The sequence below is a fragment of the Anas platyrhynchos genome, chromosome Z (genome assembly GCF_047663525.1).
Source record: "Anas platyrhynchos isolate ZD024472 breed Pekin duck chromosome Z, IASCAAS_PekinDuck_T2T, whole genome shotgun sequence".
NCBI lineage: Eukaryota > Metazoa > Chordata > Aves > Anseriformes > Anatidae > Anas > Anas platyrhynchos.
Genome location: NC_092621.1, coordinates 2,496,908 through 2,514,293, shown reverse-complemented (window position 1 = coordinate 2,514,293; position 17,386 = coordinate 2,496,908). Strand labels below are relative to the sequence as shown.

At 55.8% G+C, this 17,386-nt stretch overlaps 1 protein-coding gene across 5 annotated transcripts in view; it reads left to right on the top strand.

The window, feature by feature from the left end:
• Positions 1-625: 625 nt before the first annotated feature.
• CTIF (cap binding complex dependent translation initiation factor) overlaps positions 626-17,386 on the top strand; it is a 120,532-nt gene continuing 103,771 nt past the window's right edge. For 4 of the 5 annotated variants that reach the window (XM_072031636.1, XM_072031635.1, XM_072031633.1 and 1 more), the window contains exon 1: positions 626-755. The gene's annotated coding sequence lies outside the window, so the exon portion shown is untranslated. Of the gene's footprint in view, positions 756-5,919; positions 6,469-17,386 lie in introns of those variants that run through there. The other variant, XM_038169922.2, reaches the window with a different exon arrangement.

The following is a 17,386-nucleotide window of genomic DNA, read 5'->3' as shown; positions in this document are numbered from 1 at the left end:
GGGGTGGGGATGGGGATGGGGATGGGATGGGATAAGGATGGGGATGGGGATGGGACAGGGCAGTCCCACAGCCCTTGTGATGCTGGACACACATCAGCACATGCACAGGGACAGTGTCCCTGCTATGGGCCGCGTTCCCAAATGAGGGCGACCCGTTCCCAATAACGAGGTGAGACGAGCTGTTATGGGGTCCAGATTTAACACCCCAATCCCCATTTCAAGACACGCTCATTAGCAGCAGGTCAGAGCGGGCCTTCCCTCTCCCCACCCCATCTCCCACGCTGCCGGCTTAATAATTAAACCGCAGGAGGTCCAGGGATAAAACCACGCAATTCCACGTGGCTCTTTTTTTTTTTTTTTTATTTTTTGGGCCAAAAAGGCACCAAACCCAGAACCACCACCGCGCTCCTCACTTTGAGCAGGTTGCCACGGCAACCACCCATCCAAAAAAAAATAATAAAATAAAATATACACAACACAGCTTTATTATAGGGGGTGTGGGGGGTACTTTTTTATTCCATTTAATGCCCAAATCGCAGCAAGGCCGCGCTTTGTGGCCCTGCTCTCGCCTCCCGGACTACAACTCCCGGCAGGGCAGCGGGGCCGAGCCGAGCCGGGCGGGGCGAGCCGAGGGGCGGGCGGCGGGGCCCGGCCGCCTCCCGGAGCCGATCCGGAGCCGAGCCGGAGCCGAGCCGAGCCCAAGCGAGCCGGCCCCCAGCCGGGCGGCTCCCCCTGCCCCCTCCGCAGAGCCCACGGTAAGGCCCCGGGGGAGATTTGGGTGCTGGAGGCTTTGGGGGGGGGACCCCCAGGGGGTGCCCCGCTGCCACCCGCGGGGCCGTCGGGGAAGGGGTCACGGTCCCCCGGGGGTCCCCAGCGCAAGCCTCGGGTGTGGTTGTGGGGTGTGGGGTGTGTGGGGTGCTGTGGTTCTTGATGAGATTGGTGTCTGTGGGATGGGTTTGGGGCTGCGTGCTGCTTGGGAAGGCCTCCTGGGTGTGTGTGTGCCCCCCCCCCACAATGGCACTGTGTCCCCGCCGTGTCACCCCATGCACCCCGACACCCAGTCCTGGGTGGGTGGGTGGGTGGTGGTGGTGGCACCCACAGCAGGACGAGGGTCTGGCCCCAAAGCTGCCCTCTGGGCCCGGTGGTGCCGTGCCTGGCCTTGGTGGCATCGGGGTGACACGTGCTGGTGGGGGTGTGCGTGCCCCCCAGCCCCATATTGGGGTCCGTGCCCGCCGCCTGAGAGCACACACGCTGGAGCTTTTCTTGCTTGAGAACCTACAAGCAAGGATTGGGGTCCCAGCACCTCAAAAATTAGCGCCTGTGGTTGGTTTTTCTGGAAAACGAGGCTGAGAGGCGTGCATCCCATCCCGGGGGGACGCACGCGTGGCTGCCAGGAGGAGGGGTGCAGCCCCTCGAGCACCCCGGCTTGCCCCAAGCCCAGGGAGACACATCGGGTGGTGATTCTGGCTCCTGGTGTGTAATCCAATGTGAGGGCAAGCCGTGGGTGTCCCCAGCCCTGGCATGGTGCAAATCTGGGGCTGAGCTCCTGCGCCCGCGGGCGGCTTTGCACGTGCAGCTGTCCCTTGGATGGCTTCATCGGGGCGCAAAGCGGCAGGGACCTTCCTGAGGAAGAGGTTTCTGCTCTGAAATGGGTTGTTTGTCCGTCTGTGCTGCGTTTGATCCCATGTGCTGCTCCTCCTGCATCTCTCGTATGGGTGCAGACTGCTGATGGGCGTCACAGCCAGCACCGGGACCACTATAGTGCAAGCCGGCCTCGTTGGCAGCAACAAAAGGTACAGGAGGAGATGCAAGGTGCTGAGCTTCCAGGCTCTTCTTCTGGTGGCTTAATGCGCCTCCCACCCACAAATCTAGGAAGGTTTGCTGATGGTGGGGCCATCGGAGCATCCAGCTGCTGGCGGCGCAGCAGGGGATGCCACGCGTGTTGGAGCAGGGAAGCATCGCGCCCTGCTTACGGTTTCTGTGACCCTGGCATGCAAATGTTCACACTTTGTCCCCACCGCATGGAAAAATAACACGGTGTGGTGTAGGGTCACGCTCCTTTTCCTTGTAACGACCGTAAAGGCTTTGTTCTGCGCTCCTCTGATCCCGAGGTCCAAAAGCAAAGCCTTGCACTGGGTTTTATTCCCTCAAGCCCGGAACAAAATTTGTAGCCTGTGTTTTTCCCTTGTTAAGTGTGTTTTCTTTGGCAGGGATGCGCGTGTTTTCTGTTTTGGGCATCTTGGGCTGTGTTTGTATTTAAAGCCCTTTCCCTCTGAGCTCTGGGCCTTCCTTCTGCGGAGCCTGCACTGAGAACTGACTGTGTCACAGCTAGAGTACTGTGGGACTAACAACATCGTCCGGCTCCGAGGAAACATTTTAAAATCACTTATAAAATCTCTTAAAGGGAAGCAGAGGAGCAGTGGTTGGATGCTGCAGGCGATGACGATGGGGTAAACGGTGAGTTCCAGGTGAGCAGCACCCGGGGGCTCCCCAGCTGAGGGGGCAGCAGGAGGCTGGAGGGATCACGGTGGGGATGAACCGAGCACCAGCCCTGCCTCTGCAGAGGGATCTGTGCGAGGAGTGAGCTGTCTGAGGCGTTCGGCTTGCTCTCACATGCTTGCTCCTGTAGCTGAGTCAGCCTCGCACACAACTCGGCTGGGAATCGTCTGCGGAGGGTTCCTGAGAGCTGTGACAGATCACGAGCCCAGCAGGGAAACGTCCCCCTTCGGTGAGGTCCTGCCTCTCTGTGGGCAGCTGCACCTCACCCTACAGCAGGGCCCGCAGCTTCTGGGAAAGCTGGGGCCAGCAGATCCTGTGCTTCAGGAGCTGTTTTGGGCACATTGTGGGATCGTTTCCCCTAAAACAGAGCAGGGCAGTGAGTACTGCTCGCAGAGCACCACAGCATTGTGAAGTTTCAGAGTTAACGGTGGGTTTGGGGTGGCTCTCCTTCAGGCTGGTTAAAGGACAGCTGCTCTGTCTGGAAGATCTGTGGGGTGTCCAAGTTTTTATGGACACTGCTTGCCCCGAGCTTGGGGACGTCCTTGTGAAACTCCTTGGGGAAGGTACGGTTCTGCTACCCGAGTGCAATTAGTGCTTTACTGAGTCATCAGCAGTGAAGGGCTAGCGTAGCCAGCCAGTAATCTCCTGCTCATTTCTGAGAGTGGCTGTTTTATTTATATTTTATATAAATTATATATATTTACGTCTATAGCCATTTGTAACATGGGTGCCGTGCTAATGACGGTAAGAGAAGTAAGTACATGTCCTGGTCAGTTCAGACTGGAACGGGGATGCCGTTGGGTGTTCTTAAAGCTCCTGAGCATCTAAGTGCCAGCTTCCAGGCTGGAAAGAGAGGTTTTTTCTTCCCTGTCTGCCTGGGGCTGTCCCAATTTTGGTCTGGCCTTGCTGGTCCTGCACAGCCACTGTTGGTCTGCTCCAACTGAGGGATCCCAAAAAGGTGGCTGGTAATGGGGATGGTGTCTCTGGAATGGATGTGAGAGGTCTTTGCTTTTCTAGTCTAGTTTTTGGGGCCTCCTTTGAGGCAGTTTGTGGACCTTGGAGTCTTTAGAGACCACGGTGGACGAGGAATAGTCTTTTGCTTCTGGAAAGCCATCATTTCCATCTCCTTGCTCCTACCAGACAGCCCGCAGCCACCTCTTTCCCCAAGCACGTAGCAGTCATGGCAAGAGAATAAGAATAAAAAAAAAAAAAAAGAAAAGAAAGAAAACACACTCACAAAAATAAATAAATAAATAAATAAATAAATAAATAAATAGTGTTGTCCTGTGGCAGGAGAAGCGGTGGTGACACAACAACACTGCCACCTCCGCGGGACCAAATCCTGCCTCACCCGTGGGCGAGCAGCCTGCCGCGGGAGCCTTTAACAGCGTGCTGCAATTAAATGCAATTAATGGAGAGCGTCCTGCTCTCGTCCTGCCCTGTCCAGCCCTGCGGCCGTGGGCTGCTCCTGCCAGCCGTCGGATGCTGTTGGTGTGGTGGCAGGACGCCGAGGGACGTGCCGGGGACAGGGGGTGGCCGGGCGATGCTCCCCGCCCCTCGTGCCCTGCTTCGCTGAGGATTCGCCCCGGTGCCCAACTATTTTAATTGGCCTTCATGCAAAAAAGGAGAAGGGAAAAGCCTTCCTCTTCCTTCTGGAGTGGCCCAGCTCCCCTGGACGGGTTAGCACAGCCTATGCTGAGGCTTTGCTGCCTTCCCCACACCGCAGCAGCAGACACACGTCTGCCGCGGGTTTCCCCAGCCTGCCACGGGGGAGCTGCTAGCTGGGCATGCCATACCTGCTAACTAATACCAAAAACACACTGCTTTTGAACTTGGGAAGTGCTGGAGGAGCTGCAAAGGACCGCTTGGTGTAGCTGGGCTGTCAGTATGGAGGTGAGTGGCTGGGCTGGGGTCTGCACAGGATCCAGAGCAGGAGGGCAGCATGGTGTCCCCCTGCAGCTGGACGGGGACTCGATCACCGTACCCACCTCGCTGTCCCAAATACCACCTCTGGTGTTTGTGCAGGAGGGGAAGAGAAAGCAGGAACTGTTGTGGCGGGGCTGCATTTGTCAGCTGGAGGCTAATAATGGGAAATGTTTGGTGCTTAGAGCCTGCTCACCTTGGAGCTGGGGTGAAAACCCGCGGGAGCTGCGGGGCGCCCTGAGAAATGTGGATTGGCCTGGAGACATCTCAGATTGCAGCTCGCTGGCTGGGGAAGCTGGGCTGAAACTTGCAGCAAGCACTTCTGCAGCTGGAGGCTTCACAGCTGTGCTGGAGGAGGCTCCTGGTGCTTTTATTTCCCCTCCACTTCATTGTTGCAAGCTAGCAAATTAATTAGATGCAGTTTTCGGGGGGCTGTTGAGTTGGGTGTGAATAGTTGGTTGTGCACGCTTGGCAGAGAGGGTCTCCTGTATATTTTTGGCTGGAAGATAAAGGAGTGGTTAATGTGCTTGAGCCCAGGAGCGGATTCATTTAAAGGTCTGGTCCTGCAGGCAGAGCTGAGATCCTTGAGGGCCGTTTTCCTGCCGTTGTTCTCCCCTCAGTGCAATCCTCCTGGCTTCATTTGATCTGCGACCGGGAGAGGAAGCGGCGGCGGCACGTGCGGCTCGCACATGACTCACCGGAGCTGCTAACGCCGTAAACACGCACTCCGACAGCCCTGCCTGCTTATGGGCTCAGGGCTGGGGACAAACCCCGTCCCTGTGAGCAGAATTTGGGCTGCCAGGTCCTTGGGGTCACGCTCAGGGTCAAGCAGGAGCAGCCGCCGCAGGAACCCGCGTGGTGTGCTCCCCTTCGCCCAGACCAGCTCCGATCCCGGGGGCAGCCCTAAAATCATCCTCAGGCTTCTGGAAAGCTCTGCTTGCCAGCAGCCAGCTCACCATCCCTCCATCCCTTCCCCGCAGCCCTGCTCCGGTCGTCCCTGTGCTGCTCTGCTCGTGTTTCCCTGCCTCTGCGGCTGCTCCCGGCAGCGTCCGCGGTGGGCAGGACGCCGGCACGTACGCGCAGCGCCTGGCTGGCAGGCGGGGAAGCAGACAAAGGATTTTGGGGGCCGTGAGAACGCTGTGGGGGGGGTCCCCTCCTTCCCTTTCCTCCCCCCACTCATTCAGCAGCCGTGCCCGGCTCCCCGCAGCACAGCATCCCTCCCCGCTGAGCCTCGGGGATGGGAATGGTTTTGGGTTTGGGGCCGGTCCCCCCGGCGGCATGGCGGTGCCGCAGCCGTGCTGGTGGCTTTGTTCTCTCTCACACCGCCCTGCTGCCGTGGGAAGGGGCCGCCAGCGGGGGCTTTTAATGCCGAGGTCGCTGACCCGTCTCCATCCTACTGCCTGCGAGCACCCGGCACTCACGGGGACGGGGTTGATCCTGCACCCGGACGAGTGTTTTTTGGGGGGATACCGGCCAGCTGGCCACCGGAGGGTTGGGGAGGGTTGGAGCGTGTGCCGTGTCGGGCAGCGGGATGGTAGCCTGGCCGAGCTATCCGTTTAATTGAACCATAAATCCTGCAGCAGACCAATAGTGCAGGACTTTATTAAAACCCCAGGGTGCTGCTTGCCCTCCCTCCCTGCTGTCGGAGCGCCGGCGGAGCACGCAGCATCTTTCTAGGAACCGGCTGAAGGAGGACACTGACGTGGCTTTTTCAGACTCAAATTTGCGTTAGATGGGGTGAGAGATTTGATTTACCAAGTGGCAGCAGCCACTTCAAATCCAGGCTCCCGTTCCCGTGCTTTTTGCTTTCATCGTTTTGTTGACTGCGATGAGGTCTGTGCAGCCGGCCGGGCCGTCGCTCGTTATTCCTGCGGAAACTTTTTAACCCAGGGATTAATTCCAGCCAGATCGGACGGAGGAGCACAGGTCTCACAGATAAGGTCCTCCATGCTTTAAGGAAGAGGGTGGAAGAGGGAAATCCAAATTTCTTCCTGACCACAAGGAGAGGCTGCAGCAGCCGTGAGCTCAAATCCTGTCTGGGTGCAGGTGGGTCGGTTTGCTCGCTTATTCCTACAGGGGATTTGGGGTTGGTGTTGCTGCAGCCAACCCAAATACGTGCTGCTTCCAGTGGGGATGGGGGACAGAAGGTCCCAGAGGGGGCTCGGGGTGATGGGGCAGAGGGAAAGGTCTGGGTGTGCATGGTGCAGGCAGCGTGGGTCACGAATCGGTATGAAACTGGGCTGCCTGTGAGTGTCTGTGTTTTCCTGGGTGCCCCAAAACTCTGGGGCTGAGCCGGGGCTTGGTGGGATGCTGGCTTTCAGGAGTGCCTCAGGCAGTGCCCTGCAAGCCTTTCGTTAGGCAAATAATGCAAACTGAACAAAAGGAAGGAGCTGGCTGTGTGGGTGCTGCCAGGGACGGCGGCAATCCCGCACTGCAGGAGCAGTGGTGCTGGGGCTCGGTTTGTTGATGGCTCTGTAAGCCCTGCTGCCCCACGGGGTGTGCTTTGAGCCTCACGTCTGCCTGGACGCCTCTGTCCTGGTGCCTGTGTCTCCTTCTGGGCAGCTCAGGCTGGCCCCCAGCTCTGTTTTTTATGTGGAGGGTGAAGAAGGGGCCGGAGCTGTCAGCAATCCCTGGTCCCCGCTGTCAGGACACCTTGGTATGGCCTCTGATGGTCTGGGAGCACCTCGTGGCACCAAACCCAACAATAACACAAAAATCCACTCCAGAGAGTCCATATCCTTGAGGATGGCCCCAAATCTTTACATTCTGTAGGGTTTTCTTTGTTATCTCTCCTTGCATCACCTGGCACCCGAGGAGGCGGCGGGGAGGTGCTGCCACCGGCGCTGTGTGGGGCAGAAGTTTCGGGTCCCTGGTGGGACTGGAGGTGCAGGAAGGCATCTGGCCACGCTTCCCCGGCCCTGTTTGTGGTGCTGGTGAGGAAGGGGAGACCCGCTCAGGTAAATACGGGTGCACAGCCCTGGGGAGGGGATCACCCAGCGAGCAGCAGGATCTGGGCCTGTGCCTCCAGGAGAGGTTCAGCTGGGAACTGATGGAGCATCCCCTCACAGCACCGTGCCAGAGGGGTTGAGCTGTGCCCTGGGTTTCCTTCTATTTGCCAACCTTTCTTACTGCCCGTGCGGCCACGCTGCTCTCCCAGGGCTTACTGGTTAGTGCTTGTGGCCTGCTACTGCCTAGAGGCTGCTGGAGGGTGTTTGCGGACTGGGGAATGGACAAAGTCTGTCCCAAAAAGCTTGGCTGGGCTCGCTGCCGTTTCCCAATGAGGTGGAGGTCCACGCTGACGGCCTTCTGGCATCACCGAGGGCCTGTGACCTTGTCTGTGTGTAGGGCTTGGAGCTGCTTCCAGCAGTGATTTGTGAGCACCCCGTTCCCAGCAGAGCCGGGGCGGATGCGCTGCCCTGCTGGTGACGGCTCCTCTGCCAGCCACAACCCGAGGCCTCTCCCCTTTCTGCCGTCACTACTGGCACTCTTTTTTTTTTTTTTTTTTCTGGGGATTCTGTTCCTTTTTTGTATCTCGGAGAAGTGTTTTCCTTACGCTCGCCTCTATTTAGGGCTCTGGGGGAGGAAGTGACTCAGCCTTTCCTCTGCTCCTGTTTGCACAGTCATCCCTCGCCGGCTCTCCGTGCGCACCTCGCGTTACGAGCGCTTCGTCCTCATCCAGCAGGAGCCTGCCCACTTCCCTGCCAGATATTTGGGTGGGGAAAGGCACGGCGGGGGCAGACGAGCCGCCGACAGGAGCCCCACGTGCCGGGCAGGGAGCAGCACCACACTCCTCAAGCAGGACACACCACCAGCCCTGCGGCGACAACTGGGGACCCGTGAGCGCGGAGATCTGCGGAGAGGCAGCCCCCAGTAAACCAGCAAGCTTTTGGGGTCTCGTTTAGCCCTGCTGGGGAAAATCAATGACATCTGACAGTGGGGATACAGCAGGGAGAGGAGAGAGAAGGTGACTCCCGTCGTGCTGGCAGCACGGCTGAAGGATGCCCTGGTCTCCTGGGCGCTGACGGGAGGGCTCTGCGAGGATGATGGATGGACGGCAGGACGGTGGGGCTCGGTCCGTGGAGGGCTGCTGCCAGCATGCCTTTCACGGCAGAGCTGAGCCGACTGCTAAACGCCGAGCAGGGATCGTCGCTGGCTCTCCGCTGGGCTTTCAGGTGCTGCTGCTCGGCGAGGGACTCGCTAAATCATCTACGCTCCGAGTGATGCCAGGCGCTTGGCGTGACATGCACTATATTAAAAAAAAAAAAAAGTGCCTTAGTTTCAGGTTAATTGTCCTCCTAGCCTGGACGCCCGCACAGCTGGCTGCAAAGTCACCTTTGCTTCTTTATAAAAGCAGACGGGGGGAGTCAACAAAAAAAGTCAACAAAAAATCTACCCAGAACCCTTCCTCTCCCCCTCCAAAACCCAAAACTCAGACTCAGGAAGCAGTTTTGACCTGCTTAGGAAATTCTGGCACGTGCCCATTATCTGTTGGCTTTATAAGGCTGTAGGAATCCGTGTTCTTAGGAGGAATAATTTATATGGTCCTTGCTGGGGGTGTTACCAGGACAGCAGCCCCGTGCCTTTGCCCATGGTCAGCTCCTGGGCTGCCTCTGGTTGGAGCGATGTCTTGTGTGTGTGTTGCTGGAGGTTGGTCACTGTTTTTTTGGTATTTTATGGCAATAGCACTTCCTAATCAATCCTTGCTCTTGGTATGTGTGTGGTGGAGTTTGGTCCTGCTCTGACAATGGTGAACTCCAAGTGTAATTTTAGGGTTTCACAGGCAGAGCATCAGTCAGTGCAGATACTCCTTGCATGCAGGCTGAGTGAAGCCCGTGTGCTGTGAGCAAGCATTGCTCAGGCAACCACAAGTTTTGAGCTTTTTTGTTGTGTTGTGATGCCTCAGCAGGCTCCAAGCATCTTATGTGCCTTTATGGGACCGTGTTGCACCAGGTGCCTGGGAAGAAAAGGAAGGTAAGGCCTTGGGTGCAAAAAGTGGAGGCCTCACATCGTGAGACTGGTGCAAGTGGACATCTAACATCTTGGTGGTACTGCAGGACTAAACCCAAATTCCTAAAAAAACTATAAAATAAATTAAAAAAATAAATAAAATACCAGGTGGTGAGTCCTCAGAGCAATCAGGCAGTGCAGTCTGTTGGCAGCAGAGGTGTAAATCTGAGTGCCCCACTTTGAGGCAGCCAGGAGGAAATAGCCGAGCACCCAGAGCTTATCTGATCCGTGCTGGGATCCCCGCAGAACCAGCCCCGTCCAGTTCAGTCGGATGTTTTGGGGTGAGGCTGTTTTGGGGTGAGGCATGGTGGTAACCTGGCAGGAGGCAGGTTTCGTGGAGCGGTGTGCCAGGAGGAGGAGGCTCTGCTGGCAGTGCCAGCCCCAAATACCCACGGAAAGGAGGCTGGTAATGGGATGGAGGCATTTGGGAGGAAGCTCTTTGGGGTGGTGGTCAGCGTGTAATTAAACTGCCTGTAGTAAATAAGCACAAACTCTGAGAATGATGGGGGCACCAGCACATAAAGCCTTCCTCTCCACAGCTTATAAACCTCTGACTAAAGCTTTCTCCCTTCTTTTTACTTAATTTTCTGCCTTTATCCACTGTATTGCAGTTCACACACCCACCACGTGCTCCCAGCTCCTCTCGCCTTCCCCATCAGCCAGTGACCCGACTGAGAAGCCCAAGCCTTGTCCACCCTGTGCTCAGACTGAGCTCAGGCCACCTTAGCTCTCCTCTGAGCACCTGCATCTATTGATTAAAACATTAGGAGGAACGTCAGCTTGGAAGCGGCGCATTTGATCAGCCAGTTATTTTAACAGAAAAAGCAGTGATTTGAGGTAGGTGAGAAACCGTGAGAAAGCTGCTGCTTTCTGGCGTGCTGGAGAGAGCTTGGAGCACACCAGGGCTTTGTTCACAACAACATCTCCTGGCTTTGGGCTGTGTGTCTCATCCCAGGCGGGCTGTGCTGCCTGCAGCCTTGCAGCAGGACATCAGCACAAAGGGATGCTCGGTGAGGCTGCTGAAAACCAGGCTCCTGCCCCATGTGCCCCACACCTCGGTGCAAACATCTGCTCTGAATTTTGCTCTGTATAAACTCAGGAGAACAGCATTTTGCTGTGCTCCTGTGCTGATGCCACCCTGCTGTGCTGGCATTAGGCGTAGCGTGGGTATTTTTAGCAAACTGAAGTGCTGTGAGCCTGCTCCTGCAGGAACGCTTTTGCTTCCTACAGGGTTTGGAGGCTGTGCCGTGGCGTTGGACGGCTGGGTCGGAGGCAGGTGATGGCTCTTGCTTGGTGCAGATGGCGAGGAAGAGAGGGGAGGGGGCAGGACAGCGAGCACATCCTCCCCTTTGGTCTCCCCATCCTGTTTGCTTGCCCTGGTGTCAAACATCTGGCTGTGAGCTCAGCCAAATTCCTGCTGCGGGGCTGCGGCTGGAGCCCTTCCAGCTCCTTGCGCCGTGCCTGGAGGCTGCCAGGGTGGGCAGAGCCGATGTCAGACCGACCTGGGAGGAAGAGATGGGTAATGCAAGGCCTGTAACTCCCTTTGTGTGAGGAAAAGTGAGTGTGAACCCTGTGTATTAGTCACACTCTGCTCCTTGCCTCCAGCAGCAGCAGCCTTCACTTGCCATGGTTAATTGCCATGTGTTGTCACATCGACCTGCGTTACCTCTCCGAAAGCTCAGCCTGGGCTTCCAGGCTGCTTGCCCTTGGGAAGGAGTTTCTCCTGGCTTTCATTAAGCTGGAGGTAAGGCCAGGTGGCCTCATCCTGGAAGTCTGGACTCGGGGAAGACCTCCTTGGAGCTGGTTTGGTTTGGCCACGCTCACAGCACAGGATTTATTCTCTTATATCCCAGCAGTTTCTCGTGCTGCAGCTGCTGATGCTCAGAGCACACGGCGAGCGGCTGCCGGAGAGGCTTTGTGCTGCTGGTTTCAGTGGTGCTCTTGGCCCTCTCTCTGGGTTTCGTGGCCAGCCAGGGATGCTGCCACTCTCCAGAAACACCACGGCGCTCGCGTGCGTGCCTGCATTTGAGAAAGCTTATCGCCAACTGACCTAATTATTATAATCTCGCTCTTCCCTAGTTAGCGCAGGTTTCCTTGGCTCTCACGAGGCTTCCCCAGTCCCTCCGAGCTGCGCTTTGATTTCTCATCTCTCTTTTAATAACGCAGCTCATTCACTCAAGCTCTGCAAGCCAGGGAATCAGATTTGCAGCCAGACACGGTGAAGTACCCGTGAATTGCCTTTCCTGGCCCTGCTGGCCGTCCTGCTGTGGTTCAGCTGCACCTCGGCACCTCGCTGGGCTGCCCGTGCCCAACCTTCCAGGCAGCCCCCTGCCTTCGTGTGCCTCTGCTCCTGCTCTTCACCACAACCCCGTCCTCATCCCCCTGCCCCAAACCATACATCTTCATCATGGAAATCCTCTCTCTGCCCACGTTATGGGTAAAAATTGTGTCTTTTTAACAGCAGCTTCAGCACGGATGAACAAAACGAAGCCTGCAAGAAATAAGGGAAAAAAAAAAACACAAACAAAACATTGCATCTTGGGGTGAGTTCTTTTCACCCATAAATGTCTGAAAACTGGAGCAGCTGGGTGTTCCCCCGTGAGGCCTGACACCCAGCAGCAGCTGCCTGGCAGGCAGTAACCACTTATCACCTGGTGCCTCTTGCAGGGGCAGAGCTTACCGCTAAGCTCCCGTGTTAAGGCACCTGATGGGATCAGGAGAGGTTAGCAGAGGGCCTGAAAAACAGCAAGTCAGCACCGTTGTCCTGAAAACTTATTTTTTTTTTTTTTTTTTACCCCTGTTGTCCTCTTTGATACCCAGTTTGGCTTGTTTTGCTGTGAAAGGGGTCGGAGGAGCAGCGTGGAGGCATCAGCAGGGCTTTATCCGTGTTGGGGTTTCCGCAGCCATCTGGGTTATCTGGTGCAAGGTTTGGCAGTCTCTGCAGGGTAAATATTTTCTAGTCGGGTGGGGCAGCCCCTGTCGGAGCTTTTAGAAGCTGAACCAAAAACACTGCTGGGAGCAGAAAGCCCCAAAAATTTGGCCCAGGAGGGTCCCCGGCATCGCCACCACGCCGCGTAGCCAGGTCTGTGCGCTCTCCTGCCCTTTGAGGGGGAATGTGGGTGTTCCCATTTCCCTCTTATTTAAAAAAATGACATATTTGGTGCATGCCTGAGGTTCCTGCAAGTTCCTAACTGCTACCACATGCTCTGAATGACATCTTCTGTGCTGGTGCACTGCTCTGCCCCCTGCGCAGCGTGCTGGGGGCTGGTGGGACCCCAAGGGGTACCCCAAGCACCTCAGGTGTTCTGAGTGCTCCTAAACATCTGCCCATAGAAAAAAATAGGTGGTGGTGGCTGTTTTTCTGTTTCTTAGTCCATAGTAAAACCGTGGTAACAAAGAAGGCTGTGAGGAGCAGGGGGGTTTAATTGCAGTCAGTCAGGATGGAGCTGTTTGATTCCATTAAAGCAGGAAACCAAATAACGTCACGTCGAAGATGCTTCACCCAGTCCAAAGCAAAATGTTTTTTTTTTTTTTTTCACACCATTAAATGGAAAGCCGTGGAAACTTTGCGTATATCACTGTGAAACAAAAGCAGAAATCCTTTGTTTAAAAATACCAAACCCTGCAGAAAGAAAGAACTCCTTCCAACATTTTCTTCCCAGCGCTCTGGCTGAAATGACTTGACCAAAACTATTTAAAAGCCACCAAGCCAAATCCGGGTTGCTGGCAAGCAAGCGGTGGTGGTGTTTTGTTTTTTTTTTTTTTCCCTTCTCTGGCTCTGTGCCATTAAATTATGTCTGATCATTGCAATGTGACCATCAGAGGCTGCGTGGCTTCCAGGTGCTGACTTGCTGGGAACGGGTTAAGCTGGGCTGATGGCTTCAGCTTTTTTTGCTTCTGCAAAACCTTGTCCCACGCTGGAGGAGAGGAGCTGTGGAGGCTGAACCCTGCAGCACGGCTGGTTTTGGGGTCCTGCCCTGTCCTGTCCTCATTCCTTGGCCATCTTGGGTAGGGTAAGTCAAGGTCTGCTGCTCGGTGCCAGGTTTCACCTCTCTTTCCTGGCGCAGCAGGCTATGGAAAACCTCAATGGGAATTGAAGTTTTTCCCCGTGTTTTTCGTGCCATACAGTGTGCCTGGCACTGCTTCACCCATGCTATCTGTTAGCATCATTCCTGCTTTTCTGGTGAAGGCTCCCAGTGCCTGCAGTAACCTGGGCCTGGGTGCAGGGTTTGTTTTCCCAGCCAGTGTAATTTATTCCAAAAGTGCCTTCTCCGCTCTCCTGTTAAGCTCAGCTGCTTCACTCGTGGGTCTGCCTGGATGGTGTTAATACAGCTTCTTCACTCAAATTACCCTTTACCTTTTTTTCTTCTGTTCTTTTTTTAGCGAAAGCCAAATAGTTTGGGCTCTTTATTTGCCTCTCTGAGGTCAAGGTACGCGAATAGCAGGCTTCCTGCCGCAGCGTTTCTGCTGAAACTGCAGACGGTTCTCCCCTCTGCTGCAGTCACGGTCCTCCCCCCACGTTCTTGCTACGATTAACTCCAGCACTGTTAATCCCTGGCTGTAAGCAGAGGTTGGCCGGGGCAGTGAGGCTCGGGAGGGACCTTTGAGATGCTGACAGAGCCCTCACGAGCTCCGTCCGTCCCTGCTGCTGGACCCGATGGACCTGCGGCTCGGTGGACTTCAGGATGACGTGGTGAACCTTCACGTGGGCATGGCCTGTTGTGAGCACCATGCAATGACAAAATCCAGCATAAAACCCCCTTGTGGGTGTCCCCAGGCTGTCCTGTCACCTGCAGGTCCCGTGTGGGGAGCAGGTCTGGGCATGGCTGGGTCTTTTTGGGGTTCCTCGGGGTGGACACAGCTCTCCTGAAGGTGGATCTTGTAGGTTGTGGATGTCTGCAGGTGGTCCTGGGTCTTCCAGTCCTCACCCAGCCCTGAAGGAGCTGCGTACCTGGTTGAATTGTGAGGCACGTTTATCAGAATAACTATTTTTGATATTATTCCTGAGCAGGCTGTGTGTATGGAAAAGGCAGCCCGTTGGGGTTGTCTCCGGGCTCTCCGTGGTGAGGCAGGGAGGTGCCTTCCAGCCGTGCACCATTCTCCTGGCAGGCACGGTGTGCAGCTGCAGGGCTGGCTGGCAGCACCCATCCCAGGTGCCACCCCCATTACGCTGCTCAGCCTTTCCCAAAATGCTCCTTTTTCTGCTCAAAGTCTGCCTGGAGGCGATCCGAGCTGCCTCCCATGTCCCGCCGGGCTTGACCTCGGCTGTGCAGCGAACAAACACGGAGCGGGTGCCTGGGCAGGGTGACAGCTCTGCCTGTCCTTGGTTAAATCCGAGCTTTTAACAATTGAAATCCAAGTTTTTAACAAAATTCATCACTTCAATCAACCCCAAACAGGTTGTTCTCCTGCTGTCCTGGAGGTACCTTTCTTACGGTGGCACATCACCCCGGTTGGGTGGCTGAGCCCGTCCCGTGCACACCAAAATAATGGTTTTTGGGGAGAACAGTGAGGTTTGGGGCTGAAGCAGAGCTCTGTAGGAAAGGGGACATCTGGTGACAGGGTGGCTGGGACAGCGGGTGGCATGGCAGGGTCTGTGGGGACGGCGGGGGCTGCTGGTGCCTCCTGCCAGGAGCAGGGACTGCAGGCGATGAAGGAACGGCCTCAGAGATGTATTTGTAGGGACGTGCTTCTGGCCAGTTAGTGGCCGTAATGATGTTGACAAGCAAAATGTGCTCACCCTGTTTGTCATCTCCGTCTGCTTCACATCAGTGAAACCTCCCTGTCCCTCCCCTGTCCGCTGGGGCTTACCCGCACTGAGCTCCCTTCACCTTTCAGCAACCAAACCCAGCGATCCCCTGGGCTATTGATAAATGTCACCAGGTAAATGCAGCCTCGTTACCTGGGGATTCAGCAGGCTGCTCGTCGCTCCTGTCCCCTCACTCACCCTTCAGTGCCATGAGGATGAGCAGGGTTTTTGGGGACACACACGGTGGCTGCTCCGCCGAGCGTGAGCCTGGAAGCGATTGCACAAGCAAATGCTCCTGCAGCCCCAAAACCAAGGCTGGTGGCTGGCCAGTAAAACACTGAAATTCCTGTCTGGGGAGTTTCTCTGCTTGCTACTTGCTTTTCCTTTCTCTGAAACGCGAATGCTGGGATAAATGTCCCGTCTCTGAAATGTGATCGCTTTTCTGGATGCAACCTGCTGCCTCAACCACGTCCAGACCGTGGCAGGAATTGGGAGCAGCTAAGGAGGACACCATCGGCCTCGGGGAAGGGAAAGATTTGGCAGTCAGCTCGGTCCTGGTCCAACACCTGTGCTCTAATACACGAGGGTCAGACACCGTGCCATGTGTCCTGTCCCCAGCAGAAGGTTAGACAAGCAGGTAGGAAGTGGGAGACGCTGCTCCTGGTTGGTCTTTTTTTTTTTTGGTTGGGTTGGTTAATTCCTTCCCCTCTCTTTGCAAGCTCCTGGCTCGTGTCATCTTCAGATCTGGGGGTTGCCAGAAGCAACCAGTGCTTTAGGAGACGGAGCTCGCTCCCTGGGGTGCTGCTGCCCCCAGCCCTGCCCTCCGCAGCGCCCTGCTGCAGGGATTACTGCAGCCTGCTGACATCTCAGCCCGGGCTGGATGTGTCTTTTAGGATTATGGGGCTTTTCACAGCACAAGTGCCCATTATGTTGCCTCAGCGCCTGAAAAGAAAAAGATTTGCTTCCTGATAATGGTCTCCCTTCGGCTGTTTGCAGAAGACCCTACGTGCTGATGGGTGAGCAGGGGGTGGAAACGTGCTCACAAACCACAGGGATCCAGGAGTTTGGTCCCTGCGTGCAAGGAGGATGCCCTCCCTTTCTGTGCTCTCCAAAAGTAAAGCCTCATGGTGATGGTGCTGCCTCCTTCCCTGCTGGCTGGCACGAGCACGGTGTGTGGTGTCCGGCTCCAGGGGGAGAGGCAGCGCAGCTCCAAAGAGCAGTGCGTGTGAAAGCTTCATTTTTGCTGTTTCTTCCCTTCTTCTGGTGACCTTTCCTGTGGAAAGGTGAAAAATAACAAGAATAGGATGTGCTGTGGGCTCTTCTTTCAATAGCTTTCAGTAGAAGCAAGTGAATGTGAAAACAGATCACATCCAACTTCAGTCACAGCTTGTAGTAGCCACCAATGTACATTACAAAACCCAGGCTGTTCTCAACTCAGGGGTCATCATTTATTTATTTTTTATAACCTGCTGGAAATTCCATTTCTAGAAGTGCCAGCCTATTTCCATGCATTGCCTTTGTATAAAAGCAAGGTGCAGGAGCGCACCGTGCCATCACGCCGTACCCAGAGCGATGCCCAGCCAGCCCTGCCCCGTGCCGTGGAGCATCCCACTGCAGGGTGGGACTGACGTTCCCCTCAGATGCCCCATAAACACACCTCTGCTCACCTCCTCAAACCCAGAGGTGCCTGCACTGCCTGTGGGCTGGTTTTCCCTTTCTTTTTCTTGACAACATCCATCACAAGCCAAAGGTAACATCTTCCCCCCCAGGCAAGGAAGCGCATCTGTTGGGAAAGCGCCTGGTGCACAGACTTGACATAACAAAAGGCTTTTTGCTTCTGAAGGTGTGGAGGTTTTGGTTTTGTTCAACAGGGGGAAAAAAAAATTCACCTCCTAACCGCAGATGTCTTAGGGCAGTGAAGCTGCATGGCAAATCACTGCCTGGGTGAGAATGAGGGATTTCTCACTTTCTGTGCCTTACAAACCCTTCCTCCGTGGATCACGGCGTCGAGACAGCTCTTTGGGGTCAGATTCTGTGATCTTTTGCACTCGTCAGTCTCCTGGTTTTTGCTCACTCTTACCAGGGTCAGCAGCTTTTGGTAGCATCCATGAGAGCGGCGTAACCCTGCCTGCAGCAGGCAGAGACACCAGGCGAGGTGAGCTAGTCCTGTCCGCATCCCAGGCCGTTTTGGGGTGTTTCCAAACCCAA